At 33.6% G+C, this 14,235-nt stretch overlaps 1 protein-coding gene across 2 annotated transcripts in view; it reads right to left on the reverse strand.

The window, feature by feature from the left end:
- Positions 1-6,865, reverse strand: part of LOC127721352 (sodium- and chloride-dependent GABA transporter 2-like) — a 58,950-nt gene extending 52,085 nt beyond the window's left edge. For both annotated transcript variants that reach the window (XM_052228100.1, XM_052228101.1), the window contains exon 1: positions 6,831-6,865. The gene's annotated coding sequence lies outside the window, so the exon portion shown is untranslated. The remainder of the gene's footprint in view (positions 1-6,830) is intronic.
- Between the last annotated feature and the right edge of the window lie 7,370 nt (positions 6,866-14,235).

Consider the following 14,235-nt stretch of genomic DNA (forward strand, 5'->3'; position numbering starts at 1 on the left):
TCAGGGGAAGAAACCAAGTTATTCTACCTAATAATCATAATCATCATGATCATAAATGTAAATCTAGTTATAAATATCTACATATAAAATATAGGTCAGACTTTTCATGCAACTGAATGTTGACAATCAGAACATGTTTCCATAAAGGATTATCTTCATTGTACATGTTGTATGTTGAGCACCCAAGTTGTAAATGAAGCCACTTGATTACACAGATTCCTAACTAATGTCAACCCTCTTTAAACAAAGAATTATTATTATTATTATTATTAATATATTAAACATCATGTACTGTGGATTCATTTACTTTTGTGGGTACCAATTTTCGTGGATTGAGGAAAAATTGTTCTTGGATATCAGTCATTCCCAAGGTTGCCGGACATTGGGCAAAGTCCAGTAAAAATTGGTCTGGTCCATTTAAGTGATATGCATTACTAGACCAAATGAGCATTAAAATTTTGAATTTTGACCAAATCATATGTGTAAATGGCCTATAAGAGAGTCTGGTCCAGGTAAGTAGAATGGTTTGTTGGATCAAATGTCCAGTTGATTTCTCAAAGACTTAGGAACCACTGGGATACTTAATTTCATGGTTTTGCCAAAGTCTGTATGTACATGTATACATGGTATACATTGTACTAGCCTATAGAAAACTTACACTTTGTTGAACATTTGAATTCATGATTCACGTAGGCTTATAATTATATACATGTACATGCATGTAACCACAAAATCCACGAAAATTGGTATCCCAATGAAAAACACAAATCCACATAATACATGTAATAAATTTGTTTTACATGTTATTAAGCCAAGAGTTCCAAATGGTGAAGTTGAAGTCATCCCTTCGTAAATTTTACGGACGCCATCACGAGTTGGTTGACCGTTATGGAATAACCGTTTCACAGATGATATCGGAAATGTTCCTTAAGTCTTAACTACAATACCCTTCCCTTTTCACGAGTGTGACTTACCGAATAAGACTATTTACCGGATTTGTAATAACATAAGCAACACGACGGGTGCCACATGTGGAGCAGGATCTGCTTACCCTTCCGGAGCACCTGAGATCACCCCCCGTTTTTGGTGGGGTTCGTGTTGCTTAGTCTTTAGTTTTCTATGTTGTGTCATCTGTACTAATATTTGCCTGTTTGTCTTTTTATTTTTGGACATGGCGTTGTCAGTTTGTTTTCGATCTATGAGTTTGACTGTCCCTCTGGTATCTTTCGTCCCTCTTTTATAATATATATATATATATATCTATATACATGATATAGTTGAATTATTATCCCGTACGGTATATAAAATTTGTTGAGTTAGATTGCTGACAAATAAAAATACATTGTGTATAAAAAAATAATATAACATCTACACATGCTTAAAACACATGTCTTATGTCTATCTCTATATTCGCCTTACGGGACAAGGTAATACTACGACTATTGAAGTTATATTTTTATATAGCGGATGTGGTCGAGTGGTCTAGAGCGCTGAACATGAGGCTACATGTAAGCAATTGGTGCTGCAGTGTATCAGAGGTGTGAGTTCTAATCCCTTTGAGGGACAATAATACGTTAGCATAAAAATCTAATTCTAACAATGTTGGGTTTAATTTTCAGACTTATATATTAAATCTAAAATAACTGTCAAAAGACCAAACATTTTTTTTTGCCAAATGATACAAAAGCTCTAATTCTAGATCATTATATATAATTTGAAAACTGGAAAGGCAGTACCTCTTTTAAGAAAGAATATAATATTGAGTAATCTTCCATTTAAAAGTGCACCAAAAAGATTTGTTTGCATATATCAGAAGAAAAAAAAGGACAAAATCAAAACATGCAAAGAGAAAAAATTATTCGAATATGAATAATAATGATAAGGAATTTAAAAAAAAAATATCAGATTCTTAAACAGTTTATTAACTTTTCAGTGCTTAACTGCTTTGGTTGCGAGTCATGTTTCTGTCCATGATCAATAAAAAACTTAAGTTCAAGGTGCTAAATTGTTCAGGGAAATAAAAAAATTGCATGGACACGGAATCCCAAAACAAAAGGATCTTCTGTAGTCACTAGTATCTGCGTATTTGAAGTTAAAATATGTTATAAAACATGATTTTTTCACTAGATTATATATAATTATTCCAAAGAGATTTTTGCGTAAACCCCTAAGATTTTGAGTCTAGGGAAGATGTACTTGATGTACAAAGCAGGCTAATTCATTTTTTTTATACTGAAATTAAAAAGAAGTCTTTCTTGCATTTTATTAAAATTTTACGTCTAGTATAGACCAAGGACGTATATATAATCTATTATACGTCCTTGAATGGATGTTAAAAACTAGGATTTTTCGAAAAAAATATCATTTATTAAAAATAACGTTTAAATTAATTATGAAAGTACATTGCAAATTGAAATACAGTTATTTTCTTTGTTTAAATATTGCAACATTATTTCCTTTTTAAAAAACAAGGAAGTCATATAACCTCCTTGATTAAAATAACAAATCAGATTGTTATAGGTATATCTGGATCCTTTTTCGTTATTAGAATGTGAATAAAAAGATATTGAATATGAAAAAAAACTAAAACTGAAATCTAAATCTAAAATATATTTAAAAAAAAAATACATTTGACCATGCAGATGAAAGAAATAATACTTCAAGCATTAAATGTGCAGCTTTAATTACGATCGATAACCTTAAAATTAATCATGCATGCAATTTCAGCAGACTTAACAGGGTCAGCGATAAGCATGATATCAAATGTCTATTTATAGACACCGAGTGATGACAGATGCAGGCAGAGATAAGAAAAAATTATTTCTATTTATAGTTATCTGGGCCAGGGAACAGATTACCTAATTATAACCTGTAGTAATTAAGGCCAGGGGTTCAAATTAACATTTGGTACTGGAAGGTCCAGGACCTTTGACTCTCCAAACTGAAAGGTCCACAACCTAAATTCCAGGTCCTACTTTTACTTAAAATATTTCATAACTCAGTTAGATACAAAATTAATGTGCTTTTGGTATAAGGTTAGCTTATTTCATTGTTTGTTTCACGGTTTTTCACGATAAATGTAATTGTCTTGTATATAATTAATTCAAGTAATCTTTTTTTTTTTTGGTATTGGGGAAGGTGTCACTGTGGATGGGTGTGTTGTCTCAACGATTGATATTAAATTGCTAATTATGCCATGATTATCTCAGGGCTCACACGTATTTCAGCTCGATTGTAAAGTCCACTGGAGCTTTTGCTGATTTGCTTACATTCAGGTATCATATCTAGTTGTACTATCTGTGAAAATAAAATAAGAAACTTCCAGCTATTTTAACAGGCCCTTCAAAATTTAAATTGAGAAAAAATTACCCCTTGAAATTGCAGTAATATGTTTACACTTTAAAAACATCTACATGCATTATCAGCATTTATCACTGATAAAGAAAATTTATACTGTCACATTGTATTGGATTTTGACATTAAAATTTGCCAAAAAGTAATTTTGAGTTTCTGTATAAAATATTTTCTGCTTTTTCTTTCTTTTCCATATATCTTTTGGTTTTCAATTCTAGTGTTTATATTTCATAATCATAGATATATTTTGTCACCTGCCTGGAATTTTTTTTTTATGTAGTTGATCGCCAAAATCCGGAATTACCCTAATCCGCTTCCGGAATTGGACCCGATATTGTAATTGTCTTCATGGCATCCATTGTTTTTCAATGTTGTTTTTGTCAAGTCAGATACGATTTTACTCGAATTTACACCTTACTTGAACTTACTTGTCGGCGATTTTCTGTATAAAGCTACAGGGTTCGACATTAACTTTTATACCAACTTGTCCAGTTGGGCAAGTGCCCTATTACTTTTACTTGTCCGAAAGTGAAATCTACATGCCCAAACTTTTACATGCTATTTTAGTGGTTGTAATGTAGTACATGCAGATAAAATATAGTTATCATGTATATGGGGTGTAAATTGATTATGGAGTATGAAAATATACTATGAGGCATATATGAGCCGAGGAGGGAGGGAAAAGATCGATGAATATACGGGAATTGGATTATTTACATAGAGATACTTATTTCATAATAATTTATCTAAGAAATGCCATTTCAAATAACCCTTCTTGATAAACTGACAACAACTGACAAATTTGTTAAAGTTTAATTTCATTTTCTCTTTCAAGCTTTTACGTTTTTCCATCTTAGGGAAATACACATCCGATGTCAAATTATAAAGTTAGAACAACGAAAATAGACCTCCGCTTTCCATTGGTCGGTGGGAATAACACGTGCGTCGGAAACGCCCGAGTGGTGTCCCGATGGATAACGATAATGGCAAAGCAACGCCGCGGCCGCCTGATTGGCCAATATTTTTAAACGTGATCTATTTTTGGTAAAATGGGGAATTCAGTGCGAACAATTGACGAAATATACGCATTGAAGGGGGGTTAAGACCACTTTACTCGACTGTGCGGTGTTATCACTGAGTAATCTATGGACAAAACAACAGACACTATTGATTTTGTGAAATTTTAATCATATAACACTTTTTTTCACTTGCCCGATCGGACAACCAAGATGATGTTTTTACTTGTTCGAATACGGCATTAGCTTGCCCCGGGCAATCGGACAACCGTAAGTGTCGGACCCTGAGCTAGCGGTTGAACAAAATTAACATCGCTGTCATGAATAATAAAGATGATATAAGTTTTGAGATCGTTTATTTGGAGACTTTGGTAAAAAGGTTTTCAAAGTTATTTCTTTATTTTCTTTCAAGTCGATGGTCCGTCGGGCGTAGCTAGTAACCAAGTCGAAAGTCCGATTGCAAAAGTGGAAAGTCGCGGACCTCGGACCACCGCTAATTTGAACCCCTGAAGGCTCTTCAAAATGTTCGTCAAAATAAAAAAAAATTATTATTATTTCTTGAAAATGATCAGATGATGAATTTTCGGTTTTAATATATTAAATATGAAAATGTAAAATAGTGCAAGGAGATTTTGAAAGACACAGGATAATTGATACTTAGGTTTTATGCATGTAAAATAGTTTTTAGGAAATTTTGAAGTTTGTTTTATTTATGTTATATTTTTATAATTTTGACCACAAGTAGCAGAGCTTTGTGTGACCATTGTGATAATGTACCGATGTAAATGCGTTATCTAATTAATTAAAAGCTCCTGGTCAACTGTTCTCATAACTGTGTAAACTAAACTTTCTTTGATGTCTTATATAACAGCTACGGTGTATGGGTTGTAAGTGTTTCTTTGTGATGTTAAAGTTGTGTTGCAAAAACAAATCGGTTGTTGTACTAATTAATTAGATTACAAGACAGTAAGTGAGTATAAAATTATTTATAATTGATACTGAGAGAATCTTAATTATATAGAGCGACGCCTGTTGTTACCATATGTTGACATAATGGCTACATTGAAAGTCCATGCAGGTGGAGTGAGATGTAGACTTTACGAATGAGACAATAGTCTATTCAAATGATTTTTTAGTAATCTAATTTGGAAAAAATAGGACAATATAAATACTAAAAAAAAATCATAGAAAGATCTTGCGAGGTTAATGATTTTTTTTCTTATTATAATTATGTTTTTAAATGGGTTTTTTTTAGTCGTTAAATACTTTAGGATACCTTACATATGTCATGCTCTCGTATAAAACTGGTGCAATTGAAAGAAAAAATCGTCACAAGTGAGATGCAGATCGGCGCAAATGCAAAACACCGGTTTAAGATAAATTAACTAAGAGATTTACATGTACCCCTTACTAAATAAATAAAATCTGCTATTTGTTCTGTTCTTAATACATTTGTCCTGCCTTTCTTAATACATTTGTCTTGTCTTTCTTAATACAATAATCCTAAATCCATTTTTAATTCATCAAATGGTCGTGCGGTAAAATCTTTCTCCTGTCTTTCTCCTTTCTTACTTAAAAAATTTCTTATACCCAGTTATATTTCATCAAATGGTTGCTCGCAACAATAAAAATCTTTTTCTCCCCACCGTACCCAGAGGAGGGACGACATTGAAGGTGTCTCCCACTTACTGTATTTTTAAATCCATAAATAATTTATCAAAAGGTAGCTCGCCAAAAAAAAATTCTTCCTTTTGTTTTCCTTAAATAATTTTTCTTAATAAAAACAGCTATTAAGTTTCACGTATTGCATTTCTTTTTTTAAGCACAAATAATCATTAATTGATTAAATTTCTTCACATTTGTATTTGAACATAAGCCTAGAAACTAACTCTTATAAAAAAAAAACAATTATCTAATATTTAATGCCAAACTAGCATTTGGGTTTACGATTGCATTTCTTTTTTTAAAAAAAGCAACTTGTTTATATATTAAGTGTTTTGCATGTTTTGTGTAGTTTATTTTTAGTTAATTGCACAAATCTATAGACTGTTCATTCAGCAGTATTATTTTATAGCATTTTTGTGGTCCCAGATGTAGCAGATAATGAGATTGAGCATGTTGACGTAAATTCTAGCCAAATGAATGTATAATTTTCATGTTAATCTGTCTATGGGAAATAAACACCTAGAGATTTCCATTGAAAATGATTGGAATTCCTGAATCGTAACTAGCACATACAAGAGAGCAGTAAATATAAGGCTGTTTTTGTTGATAAAAATGCTGCTTTTGTTTACAAAAAAATATCATCGATCGTGGTTTTTAGACTTCGGGAGATGGTAGCTTTCCAGAAATCCTAACTTGCTGACATTAAATTTTAATGTTGGTCTCAAAGCTATATATTTCAATCAACATCATCCTACAATGTGTTTTTAAAAAGCTAATGTGTATTTATTTACTTACTATCTGGCAAATACAACCTTCCCCTGATATTCCAAAATTATAATTTAATGGGTTAAAAGCGTACTTCCGGTAATCTATTGTTGACGTCGTCCCATAAATATCTCGGCCCAAAGTGGAATTTATTCGTTTACTTGGTGAATGGAATTGGCATGAACTTTTTGGAAACCAAGAATCTTTTCTGCTTCTGATTTTTGACTGCTTCATTTCAGTGGTGAAAACTTAAGTACAGAACAACTAACAGACATTACAAAGACTATCTAATGAATTATGTCATCAGCTAAAGAGATTAAAATTGTTGGAGGGACTCCGAAAACTTGTGTGACATCAACGACCTGTAGTAATTTTTCTTAGTGATCAGTAACTTCAAAACATATATATTATATCTTCAGTTATGAAGGTGATGGCAAGTTATTCTCCTCTTTTTATTCTATAAATTGTATGCCTATAGGACAGTCTGGATGTGGTATACATGGTCACGATACAGAATAGAGAATAATGGCAGAAAATAAACGGAGAAAAATGTGCAAAAAATATAAAATGTAGAGAATATTTGGGTGCTAAAGAACATGAAGAATACAGAATAACTGTCGAAAATAAAAGAATTAGGTAATCAAAACTATTTACAGAAATGAACGAGGTACAGAATAAAGAAATCATATAAGTTACAGAAAAAAATGCCGGTAATAGTAAAATCTCATTTAATCTGGTTCATGAGAATTTCACATCATAAGCGTTATGTTTAAAGATAAAGAAAAGTGCCCTAAAAATCTAAAGAATACAGAAACTAAGGATCCCCATCCAGACCCTCTTATGGTGGTGAGACCAGTTTTAGATTTTAAGGAATTATGGTATTGATCAAATTTGGAAATGAGTGTGTGACACTTGGGTCGTGTATAAATGTATCTCTGAGAGGACCTACGGAGAATCTGTAACTTACTGATACAAGACATTTCTTGGTGTTCCTGACCTCAACGGAAGGTTATACAGACAGAAGAAATAGAAGGCAGATATTATGGGTAAAGCCACTCAACAACAGAATGCTTCAAAGCGCATTGGTTGCTATTTTACAAAATTATATAAATTGACCATTTTCACACATTTATTTGATCCTTTGGCGTGGCATTTTTGCAACCGAAAAATAATACCCGCTGACTAGACTGATTAGAAAAAAAAAATCAAGAAAGGGCCTAACAATTTATATATGAAGACTATGTCAGGTTGTATGATGAATTACTCATGTTACTTGTACGAGCAAATCAAGGTTCCATGCATTAAAATTATAGAAGTATGCGTTACATAGCTATTGAATGTTTTAAAATTATAAATTGCCGCCACCATGCATCAAGTGCGTATCCAGGATTTTGAAAAGATGGAAGGCTGTTAAGCCAACGTTTGGAGTGATATTTGTGAAAAGTCTATGCATTTATCATATTATTATCATATGAAGCTCCATAAGGGGGTGGCCCCTGAAGAAGAAGAAGAAGAAGAAGGCACATTTTATATTATGTAACTTTTAGAGGACATATCTCTTCTTTTGCGATAAACATGATTAAACAACCACACATCTTATTAAATTCATTATACTTCTTTCTGAATACGCATACATCTATATATAGCTCTATATTTTGATCATGCTGAAAGTCTGAGGTTTCCGTCGACAGTAATTTTGTGTAAAGGCTGCTAAAACTTCAACTATGCGTACGTATATATGATTTTTAAAACTGGTAGTACTAATTATTGAAGCCGTGTCTATCAACACAGTTTAGCTGCCGATCTGCAATAATTGCAAAATACACAGACACATACATATCAAAGCTATACGCGATGAAAGATACATAGTTTGGACGGGAGAAAGAATAGTATAGTGGTCACTATTAAAATGATCTTTATTTGCCCTTTTCCCAAAAAAAGACACCTTGGAGAGTTCACCTTTTTTTTATTGATAATTCGTACCCTTAGTTTTTTTTAAACCCCTCATTTTTGACTGTATCGTTTAGTACTTAATGACTTTTATGAACATTTTAGGGGTTTCATTGCCTTTTAAGACCAATTTAAAGGGCTGTCACCAGCTTCTTAAAGTACACATACCTTGTATAACAGATCGTCAGTTATGCTAAATCCTATTACAGGTTCGATCCGCGAGTCCCTTTAAGCCTAAACCGTTCTCAATACTAGTTAAAACAACCCAACGAATCTCTGCTCTCTGGTTCCTTCACGTTAAAGTAATAAAGTATGCCTGAGTTATTGTGTGTATGATGCTTTGAAATTAGGAGCACCTTGGTTATCTGCACGTACGACTTGCTATTTGAATATGCCAGGAGAACCGGAGTAAGGGCGCAAAAAGGCACACCCCCTTTTTTACAACATACAATATTACAGACGAAAACTGAAAATAATAGAGGACAATGACTACCTATACTAGACTTTAAGACAATAGAATTTTTTTTTATTTGGGGAAAGGGGTGCTTTTCCCTTTCAGAAGTCCCCCCACACACACTTTTCGGTCTACTCCACTGCATGAAGAATAAATTCCTAAAGTTTCTATCCGTGATAAACGCCCACACTGTAAATATAAATAAGAAGATGTGGTATGAGTGCCAATGAGACAACTCTCCATCCAAGTCACAATGTGTAAAAAGTAAACAATGATAGGTTAAATAAAATTGAGAATGGAAATGGGGAATAAAGTACGGCCTTCAACACGGAGCGTTGGCTCACACCGAGTAAGTATACATAAACTTAAAGAATTTCCGAAGGCAATACAGCTATGCAATTATTGACGCGAACTGAAAGTATACTAGACCGATACTCAAGCAAAACTATATATGTGTACTTATGGTTTTTATAATAGTTAGTTTTTTTTTGTGCTTATAGTACCGATCAATTGAGTTAAGCCATTTGCAACTGATTTTTATAGTTTGTACTTATGTTGTCCTGTTACACCACTGACCAGGTTAAGGGGAGTGTTGAGTGCTCACAAACATGTTTAATTTTTTAATGTCTTTTTGGTCGAGTTAAGCCATTTCAATTGATATTTTATAGTGTGTCCTTTTATGTTGTAATGTTGCACTACTGTCTTAGGTTAGGGTGACAATTGGCGACTGTTAAAACGTTTAAACCCGCTGCATTTTTATGCACTTGTCCTAAGTCAGGAGCCTGTTGTTCAGTGATTGTCGTTTTGTTGGTGTGGTTAATGGGTGTTTCTCGTTTTGTATATAGATTAGACCGTTGGTTTTCCTGTTTGAATTGTTTTACACTAGTCATTTTGGGGCCCTTCATAGCTTACTGTTCGGAGTGTAAAATTGTTTGTCTTTTCTAGAGCAATGGTGAATTGTATCGTGACATCTGTCCTTCGACTTCGACACATATTATTTTCCGCTTACGATTTCTAAAGTATAGTCGTCCTGAACATGCATGAAATATTTGCCACTGCACGTTCAGCAACTAACAATCAATCAATCTATAATATAATCCAAATATTTGTCAATGAATTTCAGACTGTTCTTTTTATGGATAACAAAGAATATCGCTAATGTATCATACATTTTTTTTAACAACAGCTTACCACAATGACTGTAAATACATATGTTTCTTAAATAACTAATTCAACAATTTTTCATAACAGAACACGTACAATTTAGGAAGATGCAATATCTTATTAGTTTCTAGGGATCGTTAGGTCACGGTTTTGTTGTGACTAGAAGTTTTTTCATTGATTATAATTTAAGTACATTACGGTGATTTATTCTGAAGGAATAGGTAATCATATTTTATATGGTTCTCAAAACAAACATTACAATCGGAGCTTTTTGTAATGCAGAGTAATAGTACCGTAAATTACAATTAACCTAAACAAGTTCAAGACAATCGATAACATTTCATCGATTACATTTTTTAATTTAAGGTCGATAAAATATGTAAATATATATGTTTTCCATCTAGCTGTTAACATATCAGGTGGTATACATGACTGTTAGTGCAATTCAGGACATTTCGGACAAAGATCACGTTCGGACCAAGATCATGGCGCTCAACACAATCTGACGTATGCATGGCTGTTGAGATTCCCGAATTTAGACATAAAGTCACAATGAAAAATCGTATTGATATTAAAATTCGTTACTCTGTATTGTCATTAAAGAACAAACACAAAACGTTTATAAGCATTAAAAAAACCATTATGATAATGCATGTTTATTATATTAAACATGTTAAATCAAATCATTATACAAATAACACATAGTTGAGAGGGTGATAGAGCATATTGTTACCCCGAGAAAACATTGTCAACTGAGGCGAAGCCAAGGTTGACAATGTCTTTTCGAGGGGTAACAATCTGCTCTATCACCATCTCAGATAGGTGTTATTTAATTTATTATACTGAATGTTCTGTTATTACTGTATATTAAATTTCAAATTCAAAGTAATAAACTATGACGTCTTGTACATAACAACCATCCGTATATAATAAAGCGCACACTTGATCAAGCGTCTCCGTGAAGGGTAATAGAGTATTTACCATAGGATAGAGTAAATTGCCTCCCTCGTATTAACCAATCAAAATCTATAAGTATAATAAATAGAAAATATCCTATAACACATTTAGTAACAGATTTAACACAATAAACATGATATCTGCAAAATAAAAATCAACATGGGATTTGTAAATAAGTTTGTAACATTATTGCGTACTAGCTGATTCTGTGGAAGATTGTTGTGCAACTTTTAGATAAAATCATTACAGTCTTTAATGTCAAGTCGACCCACTGCCTTCGAATGATTCATTGTCAGATTTTTTTCTGTTTGAAATATTTATTGATAGTATTCACGCTTGAAAATATTACTTTTAACTGTTATCAAAGAAAAATAAACAAGAATGTGTCCATAGTACACGGATGCCCCACTCGCACTATCATTTTCTATGTTCAGTGGACCGTGAAATTGGGGTCAAAACTCTAATTTGGCATTAAAATTAGAAAGATCATATCATAGGGAACATGTGTACCAAGTTTCAAGTTGATTGGACTTCAAACTTCATAAAAAACTACCTTAACCTGAACCCCTCTACTATCGTAGGTGGGGGCATAAAAAAGGGTTTTCACCTACTTTCGGGGATCTCGCGATCAGTGTCCGAATGGTCTTATTCATTTATCTGCATGGATCACTAGCCTATCAACTATGATGTTGTCAGTTCGAACCAAGGACCGGGACTTCGACCCAAACGGACAAGATATACTAGTTTTCCTGACGAAATTTGATAGTTCTCTCTTCCAATATACACAACTAACAAGAATGATATATCCAATGCCATTGGAAGTGGTGTTGAAAACCAAGAAACACAACATACAAACATCTACTTATGAATAAGAAGATGTGGTATGAATGCCAATGAGACAACTCTCCATCCAAGTCACAAAGTATAAAAAGTAAACAATTATAGGTCAAAGTACGGCCTTCAACACGGAGCCTTGGCTCACACCGAATAGCAAGCTATAAAGGGCCCCAAAAGGGCTATTGTAAAACAATTCAAACAGTGCATATTTTTAAATATATTATAAAAAGAAGCATAATAACTACATGCACATACATATGTGGTATATAATGAAAAGACCAAATTGTTTGTTATAGTTGAAGGTCTTGATGGGCTTTACATAATAGATAAGAATGGGCCGAATCTAAAGAAAATGGATTAAAGAAATACAGAATATAGAAAAATAGGACCAAGAATAAAGAACAGCGAATAATGGGGTGCCACAATGTAAGGGAGCTACCATTTGATTTTTATGGGGGGGGGGGGGGGGGGGGGGGGGGGGGGGGGGGGGGGGGGGGGGGGGGGGGGGGGGGGTGGGGGGGGGGGGGGGGGGGGGGGGGCCTTTTTATTTTTCACTTTATTCGGTCTTGCCTTTTTTTATTAGTTTATCATGACTTTAATACATAATTTGTCATCCTGCCTTTTTTTTGCCAAGTTGCTCATCCTGCCCTTTTTTTTACTCAAAGCTTCTGTTCTGCCTTTTTTTCAAATTTCATCCTACCCCCCCACCCACCCATTAAAATCAAATGGTAGCTCCCTAAAGAATAGAGAATTATAAGGAAAAAATACAAATAATAGAGAAACATTACCTAAAAGATAAAAGAAAACAAAAATGAGGACCCCAACACCCATCCCATCAAATCCCTTTGCAAAAATACAAAAGGTACGGAATGTTTAAGTTGACACTTTTGTTTCGTTGAACTCAGTATGAAAATCAAAGTACTGGCATCCATAAAACACACCCTTTTCTGTTATTGTGCGTTCTGTGTCATTTCCGTAATACAATATGGCAGTGAATGGAATGTTGATATTTCCTTGGGTTAATTTCGATGTCATAGGAGTTCCATATTCCCACACGCTTATATAGGAATTTGTCGTTTGGAAAATTGTTATCTGCTGCTTCTCCACTATTTTGTGGTTTTTCGTGAGGGTGAGGCAACACTGACCATGCTGACTGGTATATCGGAATTAACGTTCCTACAGTTGTCATCCTAGCTGTTTAATGGTTAACTGGAGCATCCAAGTTTTAAAACCGACTTAGGCACGGACCATTTGACTTTTTTTGGGGGAGGGGGAGTCTGGTCTTTTCATGTGGACCGGGATTTTTTTTTCGAACGCTACGCGGGACAGATTATTGTTTTCATTGTTCAATGTAGAAAATTTATTTGGGATTTTTTTTTTCTATTGGAAAAATGTGGGCAACTTGGATTATTTTTTTTAATCCAATTGCTGGCTGGACAGATAATTTGTTTTACCTAAATCAGGGCCAGGATATTTTTCTAAAAAAGACCCCCCCCCCCTCCTTTCTCCAATAAAGTCAAATGGTCCGTGTCTAATCGTGTCTTTCTAGTATAACATATAGAGTTCATAATCAAATATTATATATTGTGTTTAAATTCCTAAACCACAGCTTGTTAACGATTACGCTGAATTTCACAGTTTTTTTCCCAATTTTAAAAGAAATTGTATCAAACTAGACAATACTATTTATAAATATAATCGGCTTAATATTCAATTTGACTGATTTAAATTTTATTTCTATTTCGTTTCGTTTCGTTTCTTTTCTTTTCGTTGGTTCCTATTTCGTTTCGTTTCGTTTTATGTTGATTTCGTTTCGTTTCTTTTCGTTTCGTTTCGTTTCTTTTCGTTTCTATTTCTTTTCGCACTTTATAGGCACCCACTTTTTCGGGGATCTCGCGATCAGTGTACGAATGGTCTTATTCATTTATCTACATTAATCACTAGACTATCAACTCTGATGTTTTTCAGTTCGAACCAAGGACCGGGACTTCGTCGACCCAAACGGACAAGATTTACTAGTTTTCCTGACGAAATTCGGTAGTTCTCTCTTCTAATATATACAACTAACTAAGA

Source organism: Mytilus californianus, unplaced genomic scaffold, assembly GCF_021869535.1.
Source record: "Mytilus californianus isolate M0D057914Y unplaced genomic scaffold, xbMytCali1.0.p SCAF_12, whole genome shotgun sequence".
NCBI classification, from domain to species: Eukaryota; Metazoa; Mollusca; class Bivalvia; order Mytilida; family Mytilidae; genus Mytilus; species Mytilus californianus.